We start from the raw sequence: 10,853 nt of genomic DNA, 5'->3' as shown, positions 1-10,853 counted from the left end.
ACAGTCTGGGTTACTCCTGCCTCTGGCAAGGGAAAACCCATCCGTGGGATTGCTTTTGCTCAAGGACCTGGGTGCACTTGGTGGGTAATGCAAAAGGATGGGGAAGTCCGGTGTGTACCTCAAGGGGATTTGATTTTGGGTGAAAGCAGCCAATGAACTGAATTGTATGATGTTAATTGCTATATAATACTGCATGTCATCACTTCTATGGTTGCTATATGTCACATCAACGGTATTGCAGTAAGAATCACCCAGATTAATGAAGAATGAACTCTGATGAAACCGAGGAAAGTGCAACGATGATAGAACCGGACAAGCGCAGAGATAATGGAACAAGAACTGGCTTCAGGATGCAACAGTCCAACACCACACACCATCTCTCCTGCCCTGAAAGACTGTTCTGACAGATGGAGCCCAAAGTCGTGGACTAAATGAACTCAATGGACATTTTAGAGGGATGGCCCATAGACTAAGGGAATGATATCTGTGCGTATACATATCACAAGACAGGAAAAGTGGTGGTGATTAATTGGGATGTATTGGAAAATGTGAGACCTGGGCATGACGTAAATGGTATAGAATAAGGGGTGGATACTGTCCTGGTTTCGGCTGGGATAGAGTTAAATTTCTTCCTAGTAGCTCGTATAGTGCTGTGTTTTGGATTTAGTAAGAGGAGAATGTTGATAACACACTGATGTTGTTGCTAAGTACCCTCCTAGTCCAAGGACAGCTCCCGTGCCTACTGACTGAGCTAGGTACACAAGATGGGAGGGAACATAATCAGGACAGCCAGCCCAGCTGGCTAATGGGGTATTCCATACCATGTGACGTCAGGCTCAGTATATGAATGGTAGGCGTGTTCCAGGAAGTAGCTATCGCTACTTGGTTATCGGTCAGTGCGGGTGGTGAGCAATTGCATTGTGCATCACTCACTTTGTATATTCTACCATTATTATTATTATTATTATTATTATTATTATTATTATTATTATTATTATTATTATTCCCTTCCTTTTCTGTTCTATTAAACTGTCTTAATCTCAATCCACAAATTTTACTTTTTTTTCCAATTCTCTCCCCCATCCCAGTGGGTGTGGGGGGAGTGAGCGAGTGGCTGTGTGGTGTTCAGCTGCTGGCTGGGGTTAAACCACAACTGTTACATTCATGGTAAACCAGGGAGTTGTTCACAGTCACAATATATATTTTCTTCAGCCCACATGGGTTGTGTAGCCATTTTGAAGTCTTTCATTTTTAGATTTTAATAAAGAGAAAGGATCACAAATATATTTCCAGTGAAATTAAAAGTTCTCAAAATTTGAAATTGTACCCTTTTTCATAACTTACTTTCCCTTTCAGACTAAGAAACTCTTAGTGCTATCTTTTCTAACAAATATTTTTTTAACAAACCCTAATCCATGCCCAATTTGAGTGGATACGAATGTGGGGATTTTGCCCATGACAATATAAAAATCCCCATCATTTTGAATGAGAAATCTGATTATGTCAATCAAATCCTTTCTTCATAAATTCTTCATAGCAAGAGAGATTAGCAGTACAATTATTTTCCACTGACTGGAAGCCTAGAGGAAGAAACATCTGTACATTTTGGGAGGATAAAAGGTGTTTCTCTCTTACTCTCTGTGCAGAAACAGAAGTATCCAATTCAAATACATAGTTCAAGAATGCAGAACAGGTAAAGGTTTAGCTTTTCTTTGTAGTTAATTTGTTCTCTGATATGTGACTTGAGCTGAACATGTCGGCATAATTTCATTGCAGCTTATCCTGTAATTATACTTCCCACTATAATTGGGGGAAAAAACAGCATACTTTCTCAAGAGCTGCCTTAGTAACATTCCTTAATGACAAACTGAGACTGTATCAGAGAGGAAAAGAATAAGTCAAACTGGAGGCACGTTTTCTGCAGTCAGAATCACTAAAGGTTGGTTGAGCAAAGCAGAACAGGTTACTGTTTCTTTGAACTTAAATCTCCTCCATCTAGCTGTCCTTGAAAAGAAGTCAAAATAGCATCTTTTAAAGTCAAGGCTGATATTTCCCTGTTGATATTTTTCATATATCTTAAGAGAGGTTAGAACTACAGTCTTATGCTGAATAAATCAGGTGCAAAACTTGAGTAACAACGCTGGTCAAGATGCTAGTGCTGGTTCTGGAGCCCACTGTACTAATGAGACACCATTTTTTTATCACTGTACCTTGTTTTCCTCAACCTGAGGCTTATATAAACTGAGGCCTTACCCACAGGTCAACTGATTTAAAGGCTACCACGGCCTTCTGCATATCACTGGCCACGTAATTTCACTCAGTTTTCCTGTATGGAAGCCAAGCTCATAATCCATAGCTCAGGGCAGGATGTATCCCTTCCTGTTTATTCTCTACTAAAGACTGGTTTTAATGATTGTGTATGCAGCAAACAGCCTTTTATTTTTTAACTTGAGACAAACCATGAAATCTGATATCTGTAGCCCCAGTCCAATAGAGCTGAAATTACTAGCTTTGCCCAGGCTTTAACCCTAGCAACAGTAATCCACACAACGAACAGTTTCCTCAACAGATTAGACTACATGGGCAATGCACAGAGATCCCTGATATTTGCCAGTGCCAGAGATTACACTTTTTTTCTCCACATGGGTTTCCACTCTCAGCAACATCCAAGATTGGCCAGGATTGTAGATATTAGTAATAGTGTTACCCATAGGGATGGATCAGGGACCCTGTGTAGGTGCAATGCAGAAATGTAGCAAAGATGAGCTCAGGATGCCATTTCCAAAAGCCCTTTTACAGACATAGTGAGTTTAGGATTAGCGTACAAGCTAAAGCTCCAAGCCAAGCTCCTCTTAAATGTGTTGTTTTAGTCTTTAGTCTTAGGCTTTGCTTAGAGGCTATACTAACCATTGGGGAAGTAGTTGTGTGGTGCTCTGCTCTGCCGCTGTACATTGCCTGTGACAGTCCTCAGCTGCCATGCTCTGGGTCTTCACTGGCACACTATGGCTGGCTGGGTATCTGCCCTCCACAATGCCACAACTCACCATGTCACTCCATGCTTTCCTTCTGCCAGGCTTGTGGGGAAAGTTCTGTTGTGGATTAGTGGCCTTGCAGAATTAATTTCCTGGCAGTAGGTAAGCTCATGTGCATTTACTTGCCCCGACTGTGGTCAAGAGCTACTGCTCTTTATGAAAGCGGAATTTCTTTTTCATGACTCTGCATAAGCTGCTGCCAGGACTTGTTGGAAGAATTTTGCTTTAAATGGTGCTCTGAGTCCAGGGAAAATGGAGACAACATTTCCCAGTCAGGAGCAATGCAGCCTCAACGAATGAATGGGGATGGAAGAGGCCTTTCACGGACTATGGTTGCTAGGTGAGACACACTAGCACACACTTCTGGAAACCCACTGTATTGAACCACAGAGTGAGCACCAACTCACCTAGTACACTTTAATAATGGATGGGTGTCGTGGTTTAACCCCAGCCAGCCACTGAGCACCAGACAGCCGCTCGCTCACTCCCCCACAATGGGATGGGGAAGATAATCAGAAGGGTAAAAGTGAGAAAACTCATGGGTTGAGATAAAGACAGTTTAATAGGTAAAGCAAAAGCCACGCGCGAGCAAAGCAAAACAAGGAATTCATTCACTACTTCCCATCGGCAGGCAGGTGTTCAGCCATCTCCAGGAAAGCAGGGCTCCATCACGCATAACGGTTACTTGGGAAGACAAACGCCATCACTCCGAACGTCCCCCCTTCTTCTTCTTCGCCCAGCCTTATATGCTGAGCATGACGTCATATGGTATGGAATAGTCCATTTGCCAGCTGGGCCAGCCGTCCCGGCCACGCTCCCTCCCAGCCCCCCGCGCACCTGGCAGGGCATGGGAAGATGAAAAGTCCTTGACTACCTAAGCACTACTTAGCAACAACTGAAACATCAGTGTGTTATCAACATTATTCTCATACTACATCCAAAACACAGCACTATACCAGTTAATAGGAAGAAAATCAACTCCATCCCAGCCGAAACCAGGACAATGGGATATGCAAAATATTAATGTGAAATATTATTATGAGTATTTTGTGAATATTATATTTTTGTGAAATATTAATGGCACTACATGAGGATCTTACTCCACTGTCTGGACAGCAGAGCAGATGAGAGCACATGGATGTGACACCTAGTACCAAGATGTTATTCCACTGTTGGTAGAAGTGAGCAACCCCACAGCTTGTGGCAACTATTTTGGGGTTGGCAAGCCTCATGCTGGTGGTGGGGTCATAACTATTTGGAGGCAATGAAAGCTATGTTCTCTTCCATGGAAAATAATGGAATTTGCATAGATGACCTTTCCAAGCTGGTAAGTGCGATTAATAAGGTGCATTCCCATTCAGTCCCCTCATTGCAAAACGCTATACAAGGCTTTTGGATTGCTTTGGAGAATTCATGGATTACTAATTCAGGATACTGCCAGATTCATGATTGTGATCACTATCACAAAGTTGTAAAAGGCACCATATGAATTAGGATATTTGGCCAGTAGAAACAAAGTTAATAAAGGGGCAACTCCTGGAGCACTAAGGCAGTTGCCTTATATTTATACTTATATTTATACGTAATATTTGTGCGTGCATCAAATAGTATTTTCCCCTCAGCTTTATTAAAGTTTGCTGATGCTAAAAAAGCATGTCAGCTGCTGAGTTAAAGCGAAAAGAAGTTCAAACATTAGATAGCTTCTTATCAGCCTTAGCGACCATAACTAGCCCTAGCATATCTTTTTCTGATATATTTACTCAGAATTAGGATGATGCCGATGCTATAATGGTCCTCTTTGAATATCTATGTTTATGTCCATGTCATCAGCCAGGTCTTCCCTGTTCCCCACTCTAGGTGCTGGTGAACCAAATGCTGTCTCACCTATACCATATATGGTAAGTATCTTTGTTTTCATGCACTTTCTTCCTGGTTGACGTAGCTGTATGAGAAGATAAACTATTCTTATCTTAATAAACATTATTCCCTTTGCTTTTTCATTCTGGCACTAAAACTTCTGCCTGTTTACAGGAAGAAATGATCAGCCAAATATGTAAAAAGATTTTGTAGGGGCAGGGATGGATAGGAGATCAGTTATTTGTTGTCTAGGTAAGAATGGTGTTATGAGTTGGACTGCTGCAGTTTTAAATGATGTTGCAGTGCTGCATATTCCAGAGCAAGAGGAAAGATCAGCAGCTCCAAGCAGTGGGAGAGAAACCCCCTCTTAGTATCAAATGCACTGTGTGATTTTTCAGATGGACAATATGGCGTGGCTACAGGGGCAGCAAAAGGAATCTTACCCCTGAAAGATATCTTGGAATTTGTTTCTGTTGCTGGATTCTGGATGCTGCCACAGCTGATGTATGTTCCTTCATATTTGTCTTATATATGTAAGAAAACTTACACTTGGTAGGTTAATAATACAAAGCAAGAATAGGAACAAAAGACACAACAAGTGGTCACACTTGGTGAGATGGAGAATTTCAGCTTCAAGGAAGAAGAGGGATGTCTCCATAAGAAACTAAAAAAAAAGCCGGTTAATTGCTCAGAAAAAATATTTTAATTTGCTAGGCCAACCTCAGAGTCTTCCATTGCAATACTGACTTATCCAGGATGTGGAACAATTTTATGTTTGACATCAGAAAAAAAAATCTCCGTGTAAAGAATCCAGACTACGGAAGCTGTGAAGAAAGAACACTTGGGAGCAAACAGGAAAATTATGCGGAAATAAGTGATTGGACAGAATAAAATACTCTGAAAAAGAGTCCCAGAGACCTGGATCTGCCTCACTGCTATGCAGCAATGCTTTGCTTGCTAATGAGAGATTGCAGTTGCTGAAATCCAGTAGTTATTATTTGATAAATGCATGGACAAGAATGGGTCACTCTCATAAAAGATTGCATTGTGGGTGCTGATCTTTGCTATCTTTTCCATTTTTCCATCCACATGTAGTTCTCTTGTCCAAGGAGAGTTTCCCACCAGTGATTTTCTTGAGTTTGTGTTCATCATGCAAATATATTAATAGATCATAAAATGGATTGGCATAAGAGAGAAAACGTGTGATTAGGGCACCTGACTGCAGGGAGAGTTCCTGGTTCTAGTGTCTGGTCCCAGATTAATTTATGTACCTTACATCCAGCCTAGGCCTGGGAGCAGCAGCAAGAGCAGCAAGAACCCTTCTTTTCAGCCAGCTTTCCTAACCAAGAAGGTTTAGGAAAATCCTTTGGAGACCCCGGTCCAGTGACACTGTGTAAAGGTGCTGCATGCCTTCACTGTAGCATCCAGTGCAGTATAGAGCTGTGAGTCATCAGCGCAGCAATGTGCCAGAGCACTGATGAGCTGAGTTTGGACCTAAGTCAGGCTAACTAATACTGTGCTCTTGTATGTCAGGAGGATATCCTGATTCAGTCTGGCATTGGTTGGCAACCCATCAGTCATCTCAGGCTTGTGCTCTGTTACAGTTGCTGGCTACAACCAAACTATTGTTAAACTTTGTCTTACCTGAGGGGAACTGGGATACTCAGAAAGCATTCTGTGAAAAACTTGACTGCTGTTCCAGGAAATTCATGTTGTTCGTAGTATCTGAATAGCCTAAAGGAAACAGAAAATTGGCTTTTTTTAATTCTCAGGCCAAACCACCTCCTTCCTTTTGCCAGGTGAAGCAGATGACAACTGAAGAGCTGAAGAGGTGAAGACAAGCTTCCGTTCTCAGTAATCATAAGTGCCCTTTAATTCCAATGAGCTGTAAACAACTGATGTTTGTTTAGTAGGTATAGTTTGAAAAGAACAGGACTTCTGGATTTTTCTTAATGAAATATTGCTCAAGATGTTTGCACTTCAACCTTTCATATGGCTTCACTCATTTTACTTTTTGCCGAAAACCTATTCTGACTGGTCACTAGCAATTTTATCCCATATTGAATGACTTCTCTAGATATCTTTAATATATCAGTTACTAATTCCAGTTTCATTACTCTGTGGAACATTGAAACTTCTTCCTCTGCAGTTAGCAAGATCTTATGTCTGCTTTTTAATATAAAGTCATCTCATTTTTAATTGCATCCAATTACACATGGGGAATTTAGGAACACATTGTCTGTCATAATACCTCTTGTCTCCCTATAAAAGTTCAGGGAAATTAATTTTGTTCTAAGTTTGTAGTCATTAACTTAAAAACATGACTGACTGGCTATCACTTTTTTGGACTGTCATGGTTTAACCCCAGTCAGCAACCAAGCACCACACAGCTGCTCGCTCACCCTCCCTCTTCAGTAGGATGGGGGAGAGAATTGGAAGAGCAAAAGTAAGAAAACTCGTGGGTTGAGATAAGAACAGTTTAATAATTGAAATAAAATTATTATTATTAATAATAATAATAATAATAATAATATTGTAATGAAAAGGAAAACAACAAAAGAGAGAGAGAGAGGAACAGAACCCAGGAAAAACAAGTGATGCAACCGCTCACCACCCGCCAACCGAAACCCAGGCTGTCCCTAAGCAGCGATCACTGCCCCCGGCCAACTCCCCCCATTTTATATACTGAACATGATGTCATATGGTATGGAATACCCCTTTGGCCAGTTTGGGTCAGCTGTCCTGGCTATGCTCCCTCCCAGCTTCTTGTGCACCTCCTCACTTGCAGAGTATGGGAAGTTGAAAAGTCCTTGACTTAGTATAAGCACTGCTTAGCAACAACTAAAACATCAGTGTGTTATCAACACTCTTCTCATACTAAATCCAAAACACAGCACTATACCAGCTACTAGGAAGAAAATTAACTCTATCCCAGCCGGAACCAGGACATGGACATATTCCATCAGTTTGAAAATATTCCCAACTTCTCCAGTTCCAAAGACAGGAAATAAAAGTGGATCAGAATTATTTCCATTGAGATATATCTGTTCTATCAAAGCGAGTTGGGATTTTTATATACATTAATCTCAGGACTCTTGCAACAAAATCTTCTGATTCTAATGCAGAGTTCAGAGCTAGTTGCTCTAGCATAGATCTACCTGAAATCATAAAAGATGAAATGGGTGTAGCAGCAGCTGAAAGTCATATTACTGGCACAATATTTATCTGCTTAAGTAAGGTCATTGCATTGATCAACAATAAACTACTTCAAAAACTCAGTTCCCGCTTTATTTGTGCCTCTATTAAGCGGTCTACAGTATATTTCAAGATGCAGACATAGATGACAAAAAACATTAATTGGATTATATAAATGAATGCACATACAGTTTAATACTGCATGTTTATGTTCAGTTGTATTAGCAAAGAACACCGATGCACCCTCTGCTCTATCCAGTCTATTAATTATACTGCCTATATCCAAAACTGAGACTTTGGGCTTCTGCCTTCTACAAATGAAAAAAAAAACACTTGGATGCAAACAAATGGTGTATATTTTCAAAGTATTTTTGATGTTTTTTTCTCAAAACATACAACATTATTTTAACATAATTTCTTATGTTATCATTTTAATAGGAGATGAAAGCTTAAAAGTTCTCTGTTTTACTTCAAAGATAAAATTTTTAGCAGGACATAGCCTTTCTGTTTGTGTGTGCTATATTCCAATGATATTAGTACATGTAAAGCATGTAAAATGTCCAGAATGTGGACACAAAAACACGTAAAATCTGCTTTTTAACAAGTGAGGGGAAAAAAAGTGCTTTTTATCTTGAGAATTACATATGCAGGTTTCTGTGTTAAGGCGGAAAAAGAAAAGATGTCATTAATGAGAATCCTTCACTGAGACCATATATAAATAGTACACCTACATGATCTATCTATCTTTCTATATCATAAATAAACCTGTCTTTGGCCAAAGTAGGCACTCCACTCTGTAAATGCTCTTCCTTCCAGAAACCCTGACTGGGTCCCTGTGTACAGCAGTCACCAGTCCATCTTATCTTCCAGTGCACTTGCTCAGTATGTCTCCTGTGTAACTCAGCTAAGGCTAGATCCAGAAAGAAATTTAAACACACGTTTGCCAGTTCAGATCTCTAAGCCTTCAAAGATGGAGATCATCAAAGCCTTTACAAGACTGACACTGAATCCCGGAGGTCCAAAGTGCTATGCACCAATGTTTCCAGGTGCTAAATTCCACTGGGCTCATGGAGTGGCCCTGTGTACATGGGTACCTGGCAAGTCTGGGATCAGCTGTGAGCAGCACGCTTCCATACCCTCCCCCAGGGTGAACTTTCTCCCCACTTGCCACTGCAAGGCCAGGTCTGTGGGCAGGCATGCTGAGACCAAAGACACTGAACTGGGCCTCTCAGAAACCACAGGTAGAGGAGCCAGCGCCGCCCTGCCTCCACAACCTCACAGTTAGGGCTCTTAGCTGGGAGGAGGGAAGTCTAGGCTTTGGTACATGCTCTGGGAATATTTAAGTACTATCTTTGTATTAACTGTTCATCAGAGAAAGAACCAGAAGTTCTGTCTCCCATTGCCTGCATTAGTGCCCTGATGAGGCTATAGGGTCCTTCTCAAGCCTTCTTTTTGTCCTCATGAATATTTCACATGTGGAACAGCTAAAGCAGTAGTGCATGATAAAGTCCAGCCCTGGAATACCTCCCACATAATGCAGCAGAGATGTTGGTTCACGCCACCCCAGAGGGTGAAGGGACAGGAACCTGTGTTTGCCTCCTCCTGCGTGGGTACTGTAACCCCAGGCAGCCGAACAGGAGCCTACGTAGTCAGGACATAGATCCCCTGTCACTTTCGGAAGCAGACCGTCTGTCAGCCGGATCAGGCAGCCTACTGAGTAACCCGACCTCAGCCATGCTAAATCTTCCCTGTGCCTTCAAATAGAAAGAGTAGCTGGGTAGCCCCAATGGCCCTGCCAAGTGGCAGCTGTGGGCCTCTGCCTGAGCTAGGAAACATCAGTCGCTGCCTTCATGCTCTCCTCACGCAGCCTCCATTTTGTTTGATCATGTGACCAGGGTTTCCCCCACACGCCCCATTCTTACCTTGGGTTTCACTGACTTTCAAGCCTTCCTTCGGTATTTACCAAGTCAGTATTGCTGGTGCCTGTTTAATATCTCCGCATTGGGTGCAGGTGGCAATGTTTTGATAGCAGCAGGCTGCAGGGGTGAGGAGAGGCTGGGGTTGCCCCGTGCTGGACACAGCCAGTTCTGGCTGGTTCCATCTGGCTCCAACGAACCCACCACAGGGCACAGCTGAGCCCCTCAGTCAACCTGGTGGTGCCTCAGAGAAAGCATATTTCAGAAAGAGCAAAAATGCCAGGGAGCAGAGAGGAGTGAGGGGAAAAAAAAAGTGTGAGAAACTACAGTGTAAACACCAATGTCAGAGGAGGAGGGGGAGGAGGTGCTCCGGGCGCCAGAGGAGTTATTTCCCTGTGGCCCATGGAGAGGACCCCATGCCACACTGCAGCCATGGAGGACCCCACGCTGGAGCAGGTGGATATGCCCTGAAGGAACTGCAGCCCCTGGGGGACCCATGTTGGAGTAGGTTTATCCTGAAGGACTGCAGCATGTGGAGAGGACCCTTTGGAGCAGGGGAGAAGTGTGAAGAGGAAGGAGTGGCAGAGAGGAGCTGTTATGGACTGACCACAGCCCCCATTCCCCATCCCCCTGTGCCACTCGGCAGTGGCGAGGTAAAGGAGTCGGGAGTGAAGGAGTGAAGTTGAGCCTGGGAAAAAGGGGGGGTGGGGGAGGTTTGGTCTTTGATTTTGATGTTGTCTTTGTTTCTCACCATCCAAATCTACTTTAGTTGACAATAAATTAATTTTCACCAAGTCAAGTCTCTTTTGCCTGTGATGGTAATTGGTATGTGATCTCCCTGTCTTTATCTTGA

Source organism: Calonectris borealis, chromosome W, assembly GCF_964195595.1.
Source record: "Calonectris borealis chromosome W, bCalBor7.hap1.2, whole genome shotgun sequence".
Taxonomy (NCBI): Eukaryota; Metazoa; Chordata; class Aves; order Procellariiformes; family Procellariidae; genus Calonectris; species Calonectris borealis.
The sequence above is the reverse complement of the archived record's forward strand: the minus strand, read 5'-3'. Positions refer to the sequence as shown.